The sequence below is a fragment of the Eurosta solidaginis genome, chromosome 5, assembly GCF_040869045.1.
Source record: "Eurosta solidaginis isolate ZX-2024a chromosome 5, ASM4086904v1, whole genome shotgun sequence".
Lineage (NCBI taxonomy): Eukaryota > Metazoa > Arthropoda > Insecta > Diptera > Tephritidae > Eurosta > Eurosta solidaginis.
Window position 1 is genome coordinate 190,933,675 of NC_090323.1, and position 22,740 is coordinate 190,956,414.

At 37.6% G+C, this 22,740-nt stretch overlaps 2 protein-coding genes across 4 annotated transcripts in view; one reads left to right on the forward strand and one right to left on the reverse strand.

The window, feature by feature from the left end:
* The window catches only part of LOC137251963 (dnaJ homolog subfamily B member 13), a 478,991-nt gene that overhangs the window by 362,537 nt on the left and 93,714 nt on the right, over positions 1 to 22,740 (reverse strand). The window lies entirely within an intron of this gene.
* Spindly (spindle apparatus coiled-coil protein 1 spindly) overlaps positions 1 to 22,740 on the forward strand; it is a 451,900-nt gene that overhangs the window by 80,075 nt on the left and 349,085 nt on the right. The window lies entirely within an intron of this gene.

Here is a 22,740-nt window from a genome sequence, read left to right on the forward strand (position 1 = left end):
AAATCACCACCCGCAAGCAACAAACATCACCGATTTACCACCCCCATCTGCGCTATATCCAGTTGAGCTTTTGTGTTCCTATACATTAAATCAGCAAGCCGCATAGTACACGCACATCTGTGCAAATTCCACTTGCTTTGCATTGCCATTTCACACGCCACTTGCTCGTACACCAACAACAACTGTAACGCAACAATACGTTCACAAGTTACACCCTTATGTTGCTCAGCACATTGTGCTCGATGGAGTAGTAAGTAGTAGCAACAACATTGCATGCTCTGAGAGACTAACTTACTGTTGCTCAACATCCCTCCTCTTCAGCATATGTATGCATTTTTTCTTGTTCGAAAAATATTCCATCTGTTTTCGAAGTCACCAACATATTCTCCTATTTTAGTGAGCGTAAAAAATGTTGAGAACACATGTGCTCTTTGCTGGTTGGTTGAAGTTTTTCTTTTACATATTTATTTACAAGCATTTTGGCGTAGTATTTTATTTTAATCAATCAATTCTGGGCCCAGATGACACGGTATACCAAATTTTGTAAAGATATCTCAATTTTTACTTATGCCATCGTTCAATCAAAATCTTTTTCGAAGCTGGTAATTTTGACATAAGGATGTTTATATGTCATGGCCAACAACCGTTATCCAATTAAAGGAATAATACCCTTGTGTACACGCTGCGTGCAAAAATTGTCTAGACTCCGACCGAATGTCATTTATCTAGGCCCAAATAGAAAGAGTTATGACGTTTTACCGATGTTGGGAACCCACACTCTCTTGCAAAAATATACAAAAAGTCACATTTATAACTAAAAGATTATGGATTGTAAGTTGTTTTATTTGAAGCGATGGGAAGTCAATTTCTATATTCCTTTCGAAGTCGTCTAAAGCTCATTAAACAAACTAACTTTTCATCAAAATTTAACACAAGATGTTGATTATGTCAGTACAATTACTTTACTTTGTTAATTCCTTGTTTTATTAGCATGGAAATGCATATTTATATCAATGAAAGGTAATACAATAAGGACGAGACTCTCGACTGACTGACGAAGACTTCATACCTTTCAAGAATAGAGTAGAGCAATAACCTTATCCCATTTGTAATATCCGAATAATCGGCTCTGTAAGATATGTGCTATAATTATATCGAACAGATATACATACCTAAGAGAAATTTTTGATAAATATGTATAAAATAAACATATGTGCACTTGAAACGCTGTTGTTGTTTGCCTTGTGTGGTTAATAGTGTTAAAAGGCTGCGCAATAATACATATTTACATATATGATTCTATTCTGAACTCATTTTCGTCCGAAAGAAGCAAAAAGGATACAGAGGGTACCACTTATGAAGTTGAGCGGATAAAAATACAGTTCAACAGTTGTAACTATGAAAAGAGGTTTATACCAAACTTCGTTCGGAATGGGATATTTTTGTTCGACTTATGGCATTATACGTATTTTGGAAAGGGTACCAAAAAGAAAAGGGGTGGGTCACTTCTATTTTCAAAATTTGTTTAAGTTTTGTCCTTAGCTCAACCATACCACTACTGATGTTTCTACCTCAAATGTAGTTAAATATAGTTAGTCAAACTTTGTTAAGGTTGAACCTTTAGGAAAAGCGGGAGTGGCCGTTAACTGATTTTGATTATCTTCACTCAGTCAATATAATTTGTAAAGGATAATGCCTTTGCCAAATTTCAATGTGATATCTTTAACGGCCGTAAAGCATGTTAAACTTCCAAATTTTCTTCTTCTAAATGTGGGTGATGCCACGCCCATATCCAAAAATTTTGTTTGCGTTTTTCTATTATTTCGATAACGAAAAAGTTTGCGTGGTTATTGTCCGATTTCACTCATTTTCAATACCAATTTATACTGGGTCCAGATAAGCCGGTATACCGAATTTGGTTTAGATATCTCAATATTTGCTCAAATAATCGTGTTAACAGACGGACGGACATAGCTTAAGCAAATTTTTTTTCGATACTGATGATTTTGATATATGGAATTCTATATCTATCTCGATTCCTTTATGCCTGTACAACCAACCATTATCCAATCAAAGTTATAATACCCTGTGTACATGTGCAGCTGGGTATAAAAATGCTATAAAACACCAATTGACTATGTCATACTTAAAAATTTATAGGGAGTTCTAAGTTTGCAGAACTTTCTGTACCAGTTCTTGAATGAAATACTTAAGCTTAAAAGATTAAAACCTCTAATTAGATATCTTACAGATCCAATAAGAAAGCGGGTTCCTATGTAGTTTTAACTCGTAATATAAAGGACTCTTCGAAATGGTATTTTACTAGTAATTTTACTTGATATTTAATAAATTTCCATGAGCTTTCGTTTTGTTATTCAGCCCTATTCTGCATTTCGACTTGGATTGGAGTTTTTTCCATTTGGCAATTTTGGTATTCTGTGTTCCAATCTCTTTCGATCCAAATTCGAATCGTTCGATTTTATGTATTTTGCATTTCGATCGTATTTCCGTTTTTCTAAGTTGCAAATTTGTTGGTGGAAAACTATTTTCTTTTTATTTTTTTATTAATTTATAACAGAATTTTAACAAAAATGTAAGTAAAACTTGTTAAGAAACGTAAAAGTCTTGATGATAATTTTTGTTTCCAGGTCAAAAACAACATGTCGATGTCGAAGTCCTCGGACGTATTTGCCCCGCAAAAGTATCTTACACATATTTGAAAGCATCCTTATTAAGTCGAAAGATTTTTTTGAACCTAAATAAGAAAATAAGTCATTAAACTTTACCACTTTTAAGTTCAATTTCTTACAATTCGCCACTCATCTCAAATGGATTACACAAATCTCGCAATATTTGCCTTTCCATTCTCGCCTGGCCATTTTCGTATGCGTTGCTTTCCAACTCCACAAATAACGCCGCGGATATTGATTCCAGTATAATTGGCAGTATAATTTGTGTCTGTTCGTTGGGTCCAGTTATATGTCATAGCAAGCTGCCGGAGTAGAGGAAGGTGAAGCGAAAACGTAAAAAATCCTTGCGGAAAGAATAAATAAACCTTCATAAAGTATTTTAGGCCAGTGTAATGAAATTAGCATCTATAAAATTCAGAAAATGTCAACTATATTCGTGCAGGAATCCGTTTTAACAAAACTTGGTGGCCACGGCAGGGAACTGGCCAAAAGAACGACAAAAACACACATACAATTATGAAAGCACTTCACTCAAAAAAATATAACACTGCGGCAATATATTCTATTGCTTTTTTTTTTTTGTACAAAATGGCGTGGATAATAAAATATAAACGTTTTTCAGTGTTTTTTACAAATTTTCTTTAATTTGTTTTGTTCCAGGTTTCACACATTCCGTAAAAACAGCTGATTTCGAAAACTCTTTTGCTCTTCCTCTTCTTATTACGATTCCGTCGAAATGCAGAATACCCAACTTCGATTAAAGCGGAGCGTAGAACGGGAACGTAATCGAAATGCAGAATAGGGGTGATTATAATAAACACTTTAAATGAAAATCGGTTCGGATGTATAAATTCAGATAAGAATAAGTAACTTATAACAAAAAAACTAGTAAAATATTGGTAGCCTTCTTGTTATACAATTAAATATTTTTGGAACACCGGTGTCATATGCATGAAAGGGTTAAAAATACGGTCATATTGTACACGTGTCACTTAACCTATGTGAATTTAAACCACCACTCAACTGCGCAAATATAGAAACGAGCAACTAAGTATAAACAAAATTTTCTATGAAAAAGAATAGGAAAATATTTTAACAAATACGCGCTAATTGCAACCTTGAATTTGTTATTTTGCTAGATCAAAAGCTGTTTGTTTAACTGATTTCGAATTTGTATTACGCTTGACGCATTAACCATAAAAAATTAAGAAGAAACAAATAATAATTAATGCTTGGCGCGATTTATATCCGAGAAGATTTAGACCGAACTTCTTTTCGGATTTGCGTCTTGCTCCCTTTTGATTTTCCCTACAATAACCAATATAAATTCAGATAAGGATGAGTAACTTATAACGTAAAAACTAGTAAAACATTTTTTTTATTTAAGTCAATTGTTTACAAAACTCTCAAACTAAGAATTAATATTTAAAAAATTTATGAATAGTACAAGCATAGTATTGGTTTGAATTAATTACGATTAGCAAATTTATTTCTCTAGATAGCAAGTTAAATTGAGTTAATAGTCTGATAATAGGTTCATTCTTAGCATACTTTGCTTTGCAAAAGTCAACTGCAAACGAATCATTATGACGCAGACATCGTGTTGGAACATTAAGTTTTATGCAATGTAATAAATAAGGACAGTCGATAGCTCCATGAAGAACTACTAGACCGGAAATCTTCTACTGGCAAGAGTATGCAAAATAATCAATTTGCTACGAGAAACATAAGTTGGAATAGGTAAATTGAACCTAACACCGGACAAGGGGAATTTTAAAAACCTTTTTTGAAGCCTTTCAATTCCTTTAGTATGTACTTCAATTTAGATCTTACAAAAGTATTATAAAGCAATTTTTTCGTATATGGATCCTTAAATTCAGAGCTATTGCGCCGAATATACCCTAACGAGGAATATGCCTTAGGTATGACATAATTCAAATGTTCAGTAAATGTAAAATTTGAGTCAAATACAACACCAAGGTCTTTGATTTTATTACTGGATTTAAGGACCTAATTTTACAGAAGGTAACCGAGCAACATTTATCAATATTAACAGATAGTTTATTACGAAGGCACCATTCTTGAAAATTTTTGATTTCAAACTGTAATGTTTCAAAATCAGAGAGAGTTTTTATCTTTTTGAACATCCTTAAGTCATCGGCATAAAGTAGATGTTCACACGCTGTAAAGCACTTTGAGCAATCATAGATGAAAATAGCAAAAAACAGGAGACCAAGAATACTTCCTTGAGGAACCTATCTATATTAAAATGATTTTACACCATCAACAACAACAAAGTTAACTCTGTGTGTTAGATATGATTTCACCAAGGCTAAAAGTGATGAGTGAAATCCAAATAACTGTAGTTTGTGAATTAATAAGGTATGAGATACTCTATCAAATGCTTTATATAGATCCGTTAGATGGAATCGACTTGCAAACCATCTGCAAACGCCGAGATGCAGTAACTGAAAAAAAAAGTAAGGACGGGACTGTCTTCGGATGTGCCGAAGACTTCATACCTTTCATGAATGGGGCTGAACAATAGCCTTATCCCGTTCGTAATCTCCAAATAATCGGATGTATAAAATAAGAAATATGTAGTGAACAGATGTACATGCCTAAACGATTTTTAAGATAAATATAAAATAAAAAATGGCAAAAAACTCCCTTATCTGAACGATCGGTTTCATTAGATATAAGATATATTAGAATATATATCACCAAGTTTCACGTTTTTATATTGGAAACTAAAGGAGAAATGGCCAAAATTTTTCTATTTGAACGATCGGTTGTATGGGATATATATTGTATATAGCTCCGATCGAAATAATTTTTTCATGAAATCTTCCATGATATATTAGAATAAATATCACCAAGTTTAATGTTTTTATATTGGAAACTGAGGGAGAAATTGCCAAAAATCTTTCTATCTGAACGATCGGTTGTATGGGAGATAAATGTTATAGTGGTCCGATCCTACCGGATCCGAAAAATGTCTAATATAATACAAAAATACATACTTGTGCCAAATTTCACTGAGATATCTCAAAATTTGAGGGACTAGTTTGCGTTCAAACGGACAGACGGACGGACCGACAGACGGACGGACAGACGGGCTATATCAAATCAGTTCGTCGCCCTGATCAATTCGGTATACTTAATGGTGAGTCTATCTTCTACATTTCTCAACGCTACAAACATCGGACCAAATTTAATATACCATTTCATGTTAATGAAAGGTATAAAAACAGAAAGATTAGTAACTGTAGATCGAGCTAGTATAAAACCATTTTGGGAAAGCGATATTTATGGTTTGATAGTAAATGAAAGCTTTGAGCTAATGATCTTTTCAAACAATTTGGCAAAATTAGTTATTTTAGAAATTGGTCTATAGTTCGATGCATCATTTTTATTTCCGGATTTAAAAACTGGAATTACCGATGTAACTTTCCGCTCATCCAAAAAGTTACCTGATCTAAGGGACAAATTAAATAAGATTAGTATTGGTTCCACCAAAGATGAAATGCATTGTTTGAGAAAGAATGTAGATAATTGATGCACATCTACTTGCTTAGAACACTTTAAATTTTTTATGGCGTCGGTGATGTCCTCCTCCGCTAACACTAAAGAACCAAAGTCAAGCGAAGATGGAATAAACTGAACACTCGTGACATCATCCGGTATGCCGTCATTACCAAAATTAGATCTAAGCAAGTAAATGTGCCTACGTTCGGGTGTAACCGAACATTATATACTCAGCGTGAGCTTCAACTGGACATTTCATTTCAGATAAATTACTTTTCTACACAATACGTGGCACCGCCCGTTTAAAAAAAATTTTATTATTCTAGTCTACGATCCTTTTAACTTGCTTCATATCTAAGTTACCGTGGTCTTTAACCGATCCCGTCCATTTTTACTAGAAATATTTCCTGCTATAGGGAAAATCTGTGTACCCACCGTGGTGTGATGGTACCGTGCTCCGCCTACCACCCCGGGCAAAGCAACATACAAATTTTAGAAATAAGGTTTTTAAATTAGAAGACAATTTTTCTAAGCGGGTTCGCCCCTCGGCAGTGTTTGGCAAGCTCTCCGGGTGTATTTCTGCCATGAAAAGCTCTCAGTGAAAACTCATCTGCCTTGCAGATGCCGTTCGGAGTCGGCATAAAACATGTAGGTCCCGTCCGGCCAATTTGTAGGGAAAATCAAGAGGAGCACGACGCAAATTGGAAGAGAAGCTCGGCCTTAGATCTCTTCGGAGGTTATCGCGCCTTACATTTATTTATTTATTTAATTTTATTATGACCCGTTAATTTTTCTTCGAGTTATGGCTCCCGAAACATAGAAAATTGCTTAGTCATAAATGGGGCGGTGCCACGCCCATTTCTTTAAATTTGAAGTTTTTCTTATTTATTGTTATAAATCCACTTGGGAAATGAAATATCATTGATATAAAGCGCTTTTTGGCAAAGATGTAGCTTATTTTATTCGTCCACGACCCTTTTAAAAATCTTTTGTATAAAAGTGGGCGTGGTCCTTAACCGATTTCGTTAAGTTTCCTTCAAAGCATTCCTTACAGTAAAGGCAACTCTGAAATCTCTGCCGAATTTTGTTACGATAGGCTTAAAGATTTTTGATTTTTGATTAATAATATTTGTAAAATTGATTTTATAACAAGTGGGCGGTACCGCGCCCATTTTAAAAAAAGTTTCAAATTTTTATCAAGAATTGAGACTCTTCAGTCCACACGACAAATTTCAACATTCTAGGGGTATTATTTACTAAATAATCAGGTTTTTTGTATTTTCCAAAATGTTATATATATAACAAGTAAGGAAGGCTAAGTTCGGGTGTAACCGAACATTACATACTCAACTGAGAGCTTTGGAGACAAAATAAGGGAAAACTACCATTTAGGTAATAAAAGAGCCTAGGGTAACCCTGGAATGTGTTTGTATGACATGGGTATCAAATTAAAGGCATTAAAGAGTATTTTATGAGGGAGTGGGCCATAGTTCTATAGGTGGACGCCTTTTCGATATAACGCCATAAAGGTGGACCAGGGATGACTCTGTAATGCTTTTGTACGATATGGGTATCAAATGAATGGTGTTAATGAGTATTTCAAAAGGGAGTGTGCCTTAGGTCTGTAGTTGGACGGCTTTTTCGTGGTATCGTATAAAGGTGGACCAGGGGTGACTCTAGAATGTGTTTCTACGATACGGGTATCAAATTAAAGGTATTAATGAGAATTTTAATAGGGAGAGGCCCTTAGTTGTATATGTCTACGGGTTTTCGAGATATCGACCAAAATGTGGACCAGTGTGAACCAGGGTACCGGTACTTTATTTATATATGTAATACCACGAACAGTATTGCTGCCAAGATTTCAAGGGCTTTTGATCTCGCCCTGCAGAACTTTTTTATTTTCTTCTACTTAATACGGTAGGTGTCACACTCATTTTGCAAAGTTTTTTTCTAAAGTTATATGTTGCGTCAATAAACCAATCTAATTCCATGTTTCATGCCTTTTTTCGTATTTGGTATAGAATTATGGCAGTTTTTTCATTTTTCGAAATTTTCGATATCGAAAAAGTGGGCATGCTCATAGTCGTATTTCGGCCATTTTTTATACCAAGATAAAGTGAGTTCAGATAAGCACGTGAACTAAGTTTAGTAAAGATATATCGATATGTGCTCAAGTTATCGTGTTAGCGGCCGAGAGGAAGGACAGACGGTCGACTGTGTATAAAAACTGGGCGTGGCTTCAACCGGTTTCGCCCATTTTCATAGAAAAGAGTTATCGTCATAGAATCTATGCTTATACCAAATTTTACAAGGATTGATAAATTTTTGTTCGACTTATAGCGTTAAAAGTATTCTAGACAAATTAAATGAAAAAGGGCGGAGCCACGCCCATTTAAAAAATTTCTATTATTTTTGTATTTTGTTGCACCACATCATTACTGGAGTTGAATGTTGACATAATTTACTTATATACTGTAAAGATATTAAATTTTTTGTTAAAATTTTTTTTTAAAAAGTGGCCGTGTTCGTCATCCGATTTTGCTAGTTTTTATATAGAACATATATAGTAATAGGAGTAACGCTCTTGCCAAATTTCATCATGATATCTTCAACGATTGCCAAATTATAGCTTGCAAAGCTTTTAAATTACCTTCTTTTAAAAGTGGGCGGTGCCATGCCCATTGTCCAAACTTTTACTAATTTTCTATTCTACGTCATAAGGTCAATCCACGTACCAAGTTTCATCGCTTTATCCGTCTTCGGTAATGAATTATCGTATTTGTTCGGTTTTTCGAGATTTTCGATATCGAAAAAGTGGGCGTGGTTATAGTCCGATATCGTTTATTTTAAATAGCGTTCTGAGATGAGTGCCCAGGAACCTACATACCAAATTTCATCAAGATACCTCAAAATTTACTCAAGTTATCGTGTTAACGGACAGACGGATGGACATGGTTCAATCAAATTTTTTTCGAAACTGATGATTTTGATATATGGAAGTCTATATCTATCTCGATTCCTTTATGCCTGTACAACCAACCGTTATCCAATCAAAGTTAATATACTCTGTGTGCAAAGCACGCTGAGTATAAAAGTTCGGCAAACAAATTTGCACTTTCAAAAATACTATTTGATTTCTTATCATTGTAAGATATTAAGGCCGGGATAATCGATGACGAACGTTTTAAGTTAATAAAACTCCAAAATGCCTTGGGACTGGATTTATTATTACTTTTGAATCCTAATAAATAGTTTTTATAAAGAAATTTATTATGCCAGTTATACTCCACCATGTCTTTCTCATACATTATTTTATGTTGCAAATTACCAGAAGTTTTATAAAGCTTGTGGAATTTATTGCGTAGATTTATGACCTTTTTTAATTGTGTATTATGCCATGAAATTTTAAAAACACCACGTGAAAAACGGGGAATATTTTCCATAAAGATTTTAGCAATTTTAGTCGTAAATATATCAAAAGATTCAGAAAGACTACGATCCGCGAATAAGGTTAACCATTCCTCAGATAAGATAAGATTATTAATTCGATTGAAATCACAACGCGCATAATTAAATTTAGGAGTAGTAAGTATCTCCGCGATGGCTACGATGTTTGTAAAATCCTAGTTCCATAATAAGTGGAATATGGTGCTTATCAGTGGGAGATATGGAATCGAGAGACTCATGTATTTTAAATTTTAAATCAGGACTAATAAAGATTAAGTCCAAAATCCTATTAATACCATTCGCGAAATGATTTCTTTGCATAAGTTGTAGGCTAAATAAACCATCAGTAAAATATATTTCACACGCACTGTTTACATTGCTAGGAATGAGCATATTATCATTTATATGATTAGACCACATTATTCTATTTAAATTAAAATCACCCAGTACACGCAATAGGGCATACACATTAGGCATATTTAAATTTAGGATATTATCTACATGATCAAAATATAAACTATCAGAACTACTAGGCGGAATACGAGACACACAGATAAGAAAAGTAAGTCATCCTCGCTAGCAATGGAAACACAAATTTGTTCAATTAAGGGATCAGCTTTTGTTAGTGCTACTTCAATTGCCCGTAAATTTGACTTCACTGCAATTACGACACCACCTTCACGCGTAGTATTCAACGACACACCATCTCGGTCTCTGCAAAAAAAAGTATAGAGGTTTCTATCAAAAAAATCTTCACTGCAGAATTCAGGATTAAGCCAAGCCTCAACTAGCACGAAGACGTCATAAACACATTGGGAATTGTATCCAAGCTTGATTCTAAACCTATTAAATTAAGTGTTTACAAATTTAATTTTAAGTATGAAATGGACATCTCGTCTTTTAAAATATCAGTGCCTGATGCATATTTTGACAAAATTCTTGAACAGTCTTTTTGGCCGAAACATTCGGTGGTACATTTGTTCAAAAAAAAAGGCAAATGTAAGAGTTTCAAAAAACTTACCGGACTCGGCAAGAATACCACAGACGTAAATATCGGTTTGTCTTATATATCTATTCATTATCAGAAGGTTCGTGGCTTACGATCCAAATTGAGTTCGTTATTTCCAAACAGTTTTTCGTTCACAGCGCAAGTGATAGCCTTTGCTGAGACCTGGCTTAAGGAAGATAATTATAACTCAGAGATATTCTCGTGTAACTATGTCGTGTATAGGGGCGATCGTGTATCTAGAGCGGGTGGTGTCCTTATAGCCGTAGACTCTAGCCTACCTTCAGAATTACTGTCGTTGGACTATGACTCTGATATTGAGTTTATAGCAGTAAAGATCTCATTACGTAGTGCTAGTCTATTTATTTGCTGGTGCTATATTCCACCACGTTCGGATATGCATGTTTATACTCAACATAGCTTATCTATGCGTAGTGTTTACTCTCAGCTTCGAGATAGGGACCGCCTGGTGGTGCTTGGTGACTTCAATTTGCCTACAGTAAGTTGAATTGGCAATAGTGAATTAAACTTTTTGACGTCCACCACTCAGCATGATTTTTGTAAGAGTCTGCTTGATATACATTTACTACAATTAAACAATATATTAAATTGCAAAAATAAAATGCTGGATTTGGTATTTGCAGATGACCCTGTTGGTATTGCCCTCAAGCGAATTCCCCCATTATCACTTCCAGAGGATCCACTTCATCATACACTTGAGGTAATGCTTGATTATGCTCAGCCTGTGTTGTTTGATGCAGCAAAAGTAAAATCTAGCTTTCGATCAAGATGTTTTTGTAAGGCAGCTTTTAATAAGCTGAATTATCTTATTTCCACCCATGACTGGTCGGATATATATGCTTGTAAAGATGTCGAGTCAGCAACTTCTATTTTTTACAGTTCTCTCGATGGTTTCTTTGCATGCTGTGTGCCTCTTCGTCATGGCAATGCTGGAACGGGCAAACCGCCATGGTTCACAAGACATCTTGTAAGACTATATAATATTAAATATAGGCTATACAAGTGATTTAAAATATCAGGAACATGCTCCGATTTTTCTAAATACTTAGTTGCTAAATCAAACTTTCATCGTCTTAATCAGCAGTGCTATAAACATTACTTAAATCGGTGTAAGCTTCAATTTTTTAACAACCCGAAACAATTCTTTAGTTTTGTCAATTCTAAGAGAAAAGCCTCAGGATTTCCGTCTGCTTTGGCCTATGTATGTAAGAACGCAAGCTCGGATGATGATGTTGCCAACTCATTTGCTGAATACTTTAAGTCGACCTATTCATCTCAACTTTTTCAAACGGATCTCTATCCTTACACCTTAGAAAGTTCTAAATGTATTCTGGTTCCTGTCATAGATATAGATATTGTTCTGAAGAGTCTTCTGGAGTTGAAACCAATTACCTCTCCGGGTCCAGATGGTGTTCCTAGTTGTGTTCTAAAGTTTTGCGCTGTCAACTTACCTAAGCCGATCCTTAAATTATTTACACTATCTCTTGAATCTTCTGTATTCCCTTCAATTTGGAAGCAATCATTTATTATTCCCTTACATAAGAAAGGTAGTAGGTCCAATATCGAGAACTACAGGGTCATAGCTAAACTTTCGGCTATTCCTAAAATGTTTGAAAAGATCATCACCTGCCAAATTCAATATGCATGTACTTCTTTATTATCACCCAGCCAACATGGATTTGTGTGTAGAAGATCAACCACAACCAACTTGTTTGACTTCACCTCTCTAGTCATGGATGTATTTTTATCCAATAAGCAAACCGATGTTATTTATACCGACTTCAGCAAAGCATTTGATTTTGTTAATCATGAGCTTTTAACTCATAAACTTGATTTACTGGGTTTTTCGAAGAATTTATTACTTTGGCTTCGCAGCTATCTCTTAAATAGAACTCAGCGAGTTATGTTCAAAACAGTCTCTCAGAGTCGATAGAAATAACTTCTGGTGTGCCTCAGGGTAGCCATCTGGGTCCATTACTTTTTACCCTCTTTATAAATGACTTACCAATGGTTATCTCGTATTCCCGTGTTCTAATGTATGCAGATGATGTCAAACTATGCTATTCATACTTGCCTTCTGACTCTTCCCGTTTGGATTTACTTCAGGCCGATTTGGACTCATTTCAATTATGGTGTACAGTAAATCTACTAGTTTTGAACTGCTGCAAATGTAAACTAATGACATTTCACAGAGTCAAGCCAGTTTTAAAATCCTATATGCTAGATGGTGCTCCCTTGGAGCGTATATCTGTATTATGTGACCTAGGTGTTCTTTTTGATGAGAAACTGAGCCTTAACATGTATATTTCATCTATTGTAAACAAGGCATCGGGTGTACTCGGATTTATTAAAAGATGGGCTAAAGAATTTGATGATCCTTATTTAACCAAGACCATTTACACATCTTTGGTTCGCCCAATACTTGAATATTGTTCCTGTATTTGGTCCGCGGGGTATAAAAATCATATAGATCGGATCGAATCGGTACAGAAGCAGTTTCTAATCTTCGCTTTACGCGGTCTTAACTGGGAATCAAATCAACAACTTCCAGCTTATAGAAATAGACTTAGTTTGCCAACTTTAGAGAATAGAATAACATTACTCGGGGTAATGTTCCTTCATAAACTGATTATCGGTGAGATAGACTCCACTGACCTTGTAAGCGGACTAAATTTTTCCGTTCCTGCGAGAACTACAAGACACTATGTACTCTTTCATTTCCGTAAGGAAATACTCTCACGTCTGGCATGATATTTTTAAAGATTTTTAAATAAGATGTCAATTTTATTTCAATATTAATTTTAACTAATCTTTATTTTTGATTTGATTTATGTATTAATTAAAATTTAACTTAATTAATTTGATTGTTTATTATTTAAGTTTTTACATTAAATTTTGTTTTTTACGCTTATGTTTTCTTTCCTTGTTATATGTATTGTATCTTATATTCAGTAGTCGACCGCTTTGTGTCTGTGTTGACTTCAACAAACAAATAAATAAATAAATAAACAAATTCAACTGTGCAAATATAGAAACGAGCAACTAGGTACAATTAAATTTTTCTTTGAAAAAGAATAGGAAAATATTTTAACAAATACGCGCTAATTGCATTTCGCTGGAATAAACATAATAACCTTGAATTTGTTATTTTAGTAGATCAAAAGCTGTTTGTTTAACTGATTTCGAATTTGTATTACGCTTGACGCATTAACCATAAAAAATTAAGAAGAAAAACAAATTAATTAATGTTTGACGCGATTTATCTACGGAAAGACTTAGGCCGAATTGCTCTTCGAATTTGCGTCTTGCTCCCTTTTGATATTCCCTACAAATTGACAGACGGGGGACCTACATGCTTTATGCCAATTCCAAACGGAAGCTGATGCAAGGAAGATGCACTTTCACTGAAAGGCTTTTCCAAATACGCTTGGAGTGTATGCCAAATCAGTGCCGAGGGGTAACCGCGCTTGGATATGTTTTTTTTTTCAATTGAAAAACATTATCTGAATTTTTGATGTTACTTTGACCGGAACTTGAAATCAGGATCTTTAGTGTGGTATGTGAAGTACACTCCCACCACACAGAGGCGGCCACTTTTTATCAATAATTTGTTTGAGATTTTGGCAGGCACACGGTAAAAAGTTTGTGCCTAAATCTGAAACATTTTGGACATAGATCAAACCAAATTTTGTTTAAATATATATAATAACGGTCTTCCTGAAAGTGAGTGCATAGAACTGGAGATGTGGGCGGTTCCCAGGAGTCCTTTCAGTCAGGAATTAGTTATACACATTTCTGGTTCCGAACTAGACCTAAGTTGCCAATTAAGTACAAGATTTTACCCAGTTATAAAATCGACAACTTTGCGTTTTTATTATACTCAGTTGAGCAGAGCTCACATAGTATATTAACTTTGATTGCATAACGGTTGGTTGTACAGGTATAAAGGAATCGAGATAGATATAGACTTCCATATATCAAAATCATCAGTATCGAAAAAAAATTCGATTGAGCCATGTCCGTCCGTCCGTCCGTCTGTCCGTTAACACGATAACTTGAGTAAATTTTGAGGTATCTTGATGAAATTTGGTATGTAGGTTCCTGGGCACTCATCTCAGATCGCTATTTAAAATGAACGATATCGGACAATAACCACTCCCACTTTTTCGATATCGAAAATTTCGAAGAATCGAAAAAGTGCGATAATTCATTACCAAATACGCATTAAGCGATGAAACTTGGTAGGTGAGTTGAGCTTATGGCGCAGAAAAGAAAACTAGTAAATTTTGGACAATGGGCGTGGCACCGTCCACTTTTAAATGAAGGTAATTTAGAAGTTTTGCAAGCTGTAATTTGGCAGTCGTTGAAGATCTCATGATGAAATTTGGCAGGAACGTTACTCTTATTACTTTATGTCTGCTTAATAAAATTTAGCAAAATCGGAGAACGACCACGCCCACTTTTAAAAAAAATTTTTTTTTAAATTCAAATTTTAAAAGAAAAGTTAATATCTTTACAGCATATAAGTAAATTATGCCAACATTCAACTCCAGTAATGATATGGTGCAACAAAATACAAAAATAAAAGAAAATTTCAAAATGGGCGTGGCTCCGCCCTTTTTCATTTAATTTGTCTAGGATGCTTTTAATGCCATAAGTCGAACAAAAATTAACCAATCCTTGTGAAATTTGGTAGAGGCTTAGCTCCTAGGACGATAACTGTTTTCTGTGAAAAAGGGCGAAATCGGTTTGAATCCACGCCCAGTTTTTATACACAGTCGACCGTCTGTCCTTCCGCTCGGCCGTTAACACGATAACTTGAGCAAAAATCGATATATCTTTACTAAACACAGTTCACGTACTTATCTGAACTCACTTTGTATTGGTGTAAAAAATGGCCGAAATCCGACTATGAGCACGCCCACGTTTTCGATATCGAAAATTACGAAAAAAGAAAAAAATGCTATAATTATATACCAAATACGAAAAAAGGAATGAAACATGGTAATTGTATTGGTATATTGACGCAAAATATAACTTTAGAAAAAACTTGGTAAAATGGATGTGACACCTAGAAGAAAATGAAAAAGTTTTGCAGCGCGAAACCAAAAGCCCTTGGAATCTTGGAAGGAATACTGTACGTGGTATTACATATATAAATAAATTAGCGGTACCCGACAGATGATGTTCTGGATCACCCTGGTCCACATTTTCGTAGATATCTCGAAAACGCCTTCACATATACAACTAAGGTCCACTCCCTTTTAAAACCCTCATTAATACCTTTAATTTGATACCCATATCGTACAAACAAATTCTAGAGTCACCTCTGGTCCACCTTTATGGCGATATCTCGAAAAGGCGTCCACCTATAGAACTAAGGCCCACACCCTTTTAAAATACTCATTAACACCTTTCATTTGATACCCATATCGTACACAAAAATTCTAGTCACCCCTGGCCCACCTTTATGGCGATATCTCGAAAGGGCATCCACCTATAGAACTAAGGCCCACTTCCTTTTAAAATACTCATTAACACCTTTCATTTGATACCCATATCGTACAAACAAATTCTAGTGTCACCCCTGGTCCACCTTTATGGCGATATCTCGAAAATGCGTCCACCTATAGAACTAAGGCCCACACCCTTTTAAAATACTCATTAACACCTTTCATTTGATACCCATATTGTACAAACAAAGTCTAGAGTCACCCCTGGTCCACCTTTATTGCGATACCTCGAAAAGGCGTCCACCTATAGAACTAAGGCCCCCTCCCTTTTAAAATACTCATTAACACCTTTCGTTTGATACCCATATTGCACAAACGAATTCTAGAGTCACCCCTGGTCCACCTTTATGGCGGTATCTCGAAACGGCGCCCACCTATGGAACTAAGGATTACTCCCTTTTAAAATACTCATTAACACCTTTCATTTGATACCCATATCGTACAAACATATTCTAAAGTCACCCCTGGTCCACCTTTATGGCGATATCTCGAAAAGGCGAACACCTATAGAACGAAGGTCCACTCCCTTTTAAAAATACTCATTAACACCTTTCATTTGATACCCATATCGTACAAACAAAGTCTAGAGTCACCCCTGGTCCCTTTATTGCGATACCTCGAAAAGGCGAACACCTATAGAACGAAGGCACACTCCCTTTTAAAAATACTCATTAACACCTTTCATTTGATACCCATATCGTACAAACATATTCTAAAGTCACCCCTGGTCCACCTTTATGGCGATATCTCGAAAAGGCGATCACCTATAGAACGAACGCCCACTCCCTTTTAAAAATACTCATTAACACCTTTCATTTGATACCCATATCGTATAAACATATTCTAAAGTCACCCCTGGTCCACCTTTATGGCGATATCTCGAAAAGGCGAACAGCTATAGAACTAAGCCCCACGCCCTTTTAAAATACTCATTAACACCTTTCATTTGATACCCATATCGTACAAACATATTCTAAAGTCACCCCTGGTCCACCTTTATGGCGATATCTCGAAAAGGCGAACACCTATAGAACTAAGCCCCACGCCCTTTTAAAATACTCATTAACACCTTTCATTTGATACCCATATCGTACAAACATATTCTAAAGTCACCCCTGGTCCACCTTTATGGCGATATCTCGAAAAGGCGAACACCTATAGAACGAAGGCCCAATCCCCTTTAAAAATACTCATTAACACCTTTCATTTGATACCCATATCGTACAAACAAAGTCTAGAGTCACCCCTGGTCCACCTTTATTGCGATACCTCGAAAAGGCGTCCACCTATAGAACTAAGGCCCCCTCCCTTTTAAAATACTCATTAACACCTTTCGTTTGATACCCATATTGCACAAACGAATTCTAGAGTCACCCCTGGTCCACCTTTATGGCGGTATCTCGAAACGGCGTCCACCTATGGAACTAAGGATTACTCCCTTTTAAAATACTCATTAACACCTTTCATTTGATACCCATATCGTACAAACGCATTCTAGAGTCAACCCTGATCCACCTTTATGGCTATATCCCTAAATGGCGTCCACATATAGAACTATGGCCCACTCCCTCATAAAATACTCTTTAATGACTTTCCTTTGTAACACATGTCATACAAACACATTCCAGGGTTTCCCTCGGTTCATTTTCCTACAATGTTATTTTCCCTTATGTTGTCACCATAGCTCTCAACTGAGTATGTAATGTTCGGTTACACCGGAACTTAACCTTCCTTACTTGTTTTTTATTTAATTTGAGAAATATGCTATCTACCAAAAAATGCTGTCAGGTTTAAGTAACTTCAACTATGCGTATGATTTCTCTTCCCAAACTTTCCCAGTTGCTCCGAGGTATCGATAAATGAACTAATATCGTACTAGAAGCAGCATTTAGAATTTCTTTTGGGTCGAAACCAACGAAATAGTACCAAGAAAATAACTGTAGTTTGTCCACTAGTTTGGAACTGTGGTAATAGTTCCAGTAAACCAACTAGTTCTAAAGTGGAAATATGTATCTAGTTGGGAACTATAGAAAAGCTAATGCAACTCGAACCAACTAGGACATATCCTTATTAAATTTGACAGTTGGAAGCATGTAAAAGATATCGCCCTCTACTCGGAACCTCTAACGAATGTACTAGAAACGCACCAGGTTTGAACAAGAGATTTTTCCTACCTACTGTGTAAGAAACCATTTCATAGCAGCTTATATGTATAAAAAAATTGTTCGAAAAACATTCGATAACGTGCAGCACATTTCACAAATAAAATTTCTTATTTTTGAATTTTCAGAACCAAATTTAAACTCTAGCGATAAGTTTTAAAAGCAGAGGCTTCTATACCAGTTTCTATTTTTAGATTTTTGAAACCTTTTACTTTTGTTTCAAACCCAGAAGTGACTACAAGTTTGTATTTAAAAAATTTTTTTTGATCTTATTGTTTAAACAAGTTTTGAATCGAATAAAGTTAAAAAAGACAATAGTAAATTGAGAGGTATCCAATTTAGAAGCAAAATGTTTCAAAAAGTGTTTAATCCGATGGATGGTTCAATATTTAGGCTCAGATTTCTAACCGTGTACTTGCACCCAAATTTCATCAAGCTTCACACCAGGGCCGGAAAATAATAATTATTTTTTTCGGAGTCGAAAAAGTCCTGGTAAAAAAATTGTCCTATGTGAAAATTTTTGAGTTCCCAGGTATCCCTAGAGCAATATCATGTCGAATCATGCATCCTTTTTATTTTTCGAACTTTTTCCATAAAAGTCCACATATAAAAGTAAAATCTATATTTTTATTTTTTGAGTCCGATAGAACTAGTTAAACTCGGACTTTTAAAAATAAAAGTCCGGAAACAAAAGTTGAAAAATTATTTTGATTTCGAATAAGCAGTTTTTTTGTTATCAAGCCGGACTTTTATTTTGGCATTAAAAAATAAAAGTCCGGATTTAACTTTTATTTCCTGACTTTTATTGCTACGGGCTGGCGATGACGATAGGCTACTACCTCAATAAGCAAGGGTGACACCTTGCCGAAACGGCTGGTAGTTTAATATCGGCATCGTCTCCGTCTCGTTAAAACCTTGGCAGAAGAGCATAAGGACCTGTGTCAACCCACGCGTGGCCTCCCTGCTTCTGCAAAGATAACCACGGGAATTGAAGACGGCGACTGCACATCGTGCGGAGATAGCGGCTTGAAGCGGAGACCCAATAGAACAAATGAGCAACAAAATAAAAACAACAAAGGAAGATAAAAGTATAGAAAGCGAGAAAGAAAGGGGCGATGAAGCGGTGTTCAAGAAGAGCACTAAAGTGCTGAGATCGCCAGTTTTAACAACCCCCGCTAAAGCGACCTTGTCGGTAATGCCCACACAAGGCACCGAATCGGCGGAAAAGACAAAGGCGGCGAAAGCACAGCTGCGCAATAACCCCAGCCAGTCAACACCTGCTACTGCAAGGGAAAAAGCGTCGGTCAGCTCACCCAGTGTCGCTGCACAGCGCGCTGTTGGGAAGGAGAAACGTGCGACTCCGCCAAGAGGCTCACTCTCATATACAAGCCTCGAAGGGAAGAGCCAAGACGAACTGCTGGAGTACGCGGTATCAGTGCTGCGCGAGATGCAGGAAACCGCTCTCAAGCAGAAGACCGTGTCCAAGGACATAAAAACCGGTATGGCTCTTCTCGAGGAAGCGTTAAGCTGCATGGGATCGTTAAGGGCCCAAAAGGTAGATGAGAGCAGAGAATCGGGCCGAAAAAGCAAGAGGGTACGAACGAGCTCAGATTCCCAATCGGAGGACTTGGAAGCCAAAAAGAAACGAGATGAAAGAACAAATACGCTTTCACAAGGTGAGTCTTGGTCCAATGTAGCGCGCCGGAGGCTGAAACAGCGGGCCCAGCCAGCCCAGCAGGCAATCCCCGTCCAAGCTCCTAAAGCTCAAAAACGGGCGAGGAAGAGGAGACAAGCAGCAACTTTTGTGGTAAAACCTGTGGAAGGCAAAAGCTATGCCCAGGTACTAGGGGCCATACGCGGCCAGCTCCGCCCTAATGACACAGGTACGGTGGTACGGTCAGTACGAAAAACCAAATCTGGTAACGTACTGATTGAAACGGTGCACTGCAGTGACCAGACGGCCTTCAGAGCAGCTATAGGTAGTGCAGTAGGAGAGGTCGGTGAAGCACAACAGCTCTCCAAGCGGATGAAGTTGGAAGTACTTGGCATGGACTGTCTCACAACTGAAACAGAAATCCAAGACGCAATAAGGAGGGAGGTCGGAAAAGAAGAAATCACTAGACCTCCCGTGTCTCTGTGTTCGCAGCAAACCAAAGAGAACAGAAAATGGCGGTCGTCGAAGTGGACGAGAATATTGGCAACGCCCTACTCAAAAAAGGTAAAATTCCTATCGGATGGATACAGTGCCGAATCAGACAGCGAGCAGAAGTACAACGCTGCTTTAGGTGTCTCGGCTACGGACACCGGAAGGCAGAATGCAAGGGTCCAGACAGGAGTAACGCCTGCTGGAAGTGTGGGCAAAGCGGCCACAAAGCTTCGGCCTGTACCGCAGCTCCAAAATGTTACCTGTGTAATACACAGAAGCTCGATCATGTCCCTGGATCTGGAGCATGCAGCATTTTCAGAGCGGCACTCGCTGTTGCAAAGGCCAAAGTCTCAATTCAATAGTGATTAGTTTTATCCAAGGCAACCTAAACCGGAGCAGACTTGCTGATGAGATACTACAACAGTTGGTCTTAGATCATAAAGCTAACAGCGTTATCATCAGCGAACCCTATAGAGCCCGAAATGATTGGCATATAGACAACACTGGCAACGCCGCAATCTGGATGACAGATGCAAACGCCAATATTGTGAACCGTGTTGCCGGACAAGGCTACGTCCGCCTAACTACGAATAATGCCACAATAGTAAGCTGCTACTTGTCCCCGAATGACCCCATTCAAACGTTCAGGGACAAGCTTGAACTTATTGAAGACGACCTGAGGGACTTAACTAGTAACCTGGTTGTGGCGGGAGACTTTAACGCAAGAGCCGTCGAATGGGGAATGCCGCAGACTAACACCCGTGGAAGGTTAGTCCTTGAGATGGCAGCCAGGCTCGGTTTGAACGTGCTTAACACTGGTACGACCCCTACATACCGACGGCCAGGCTTTGGATACTCGATCCCCGATGTAACACTAGTGTCAGAAAGCCTGCTGCTGACCGCTGCTGATGGAGAGTCATAGAGGATCTGACTGGCAGCGATCACAACTACATCACTTTCCACCTAAACGATCCTGGTCAGAGGCAGATTCCGAACGGGCCACGCAGAACAAAAGCATGGGACGCATCCAAGGTCGACTCTGCCACGTTCTCCACATCAGTACTGGGGGATGCCGGACGGATAATCAACAACTCCAGTCCGACGGAAGAGACGGTTGAAAAGACAATGAGCTGTCTTTGCCACGCTTGCAACCTCTCTATGCCACGGAGGGGAGTGTGGAGGGGTAAAAAGCAGGTATACTGGTGGAATAGCGAAATCGCGGAGCTGCGGAAAATATGCCACGGGATGCGAAGGCTAGCAACTCGCGCGCGCAGCAGGCCTGAGGCTCTAGAAAAGTCGGAAGCGTACAAAGGAGCGAAGAAAGCTCATAGTGCTACCATTAAGCAAAGCAAGCTTAAGTGCTGGAAAGCGCTTTGCGAGGAAGTGGATCGAGACCCATGGGGGCAGGGATATAGGATAGTAATGAACAAGTTCCGTCCGCCAAACCAGCTGATGGACGAGAACCAAATAAGGAACATTGTGGATGGCCTGTTTCCCACCCAACTGCCTAGGGAGGGCGGGTACGTTACCCATGAAGATCGCAACGTGGAACCATTCCAAGAAGAAGAGCTTAAAACTGCCGTGCGAACTATGAAACCTAAGAAAGCATCTGGGCCCGACGGAATACCCGCGGAGGCAATTAGACTAGCTGCAAACGACTTCCCAGAACTTATGTTGCACATGTACAACAAATGTCTTGAAGAAAGAACTTTCCCCACCATATGGAAGACAGCACGACTGGTTCTCATTCCAAAAGGGAAAGGAGATCCCAACTCTCCATCATCCTACCGTCCCCTATGTTTGTTGGACACAGCAGGGAAATTGATGGAGAGTCTCTTGAAGCAACGCCTCACCAGAGCGTTACAGGACGCCGGAGGACTGTCGCCCAGACAGCATGGTTTTCGGAGGGGGCACTCCACAATCGATGCCATAGCAGAAGTTATAGACGCAGTCAAGAAAGCCGAGACAGCGTGCCACAGAGCAAGACCTATAGTGTTGCTGGCCACGCTGGACGTCAAAAACGCTTTTAACTCAGCTAGGTAAGAGGACATGCTTCAGGCACTAGAAAGCACTTTCCAAGTACCGCAATATTTGTTAGAAATTTTAAGGGACTACCTAAGAGAGAGGTATCTAATATATGAAAGTACTAACGGTCAAAAAAAGGTAAAAATAACAGGTGGAGCAGCCCAGGGTTCGGTACTAGGTCCCGATCTCTGGAATATAA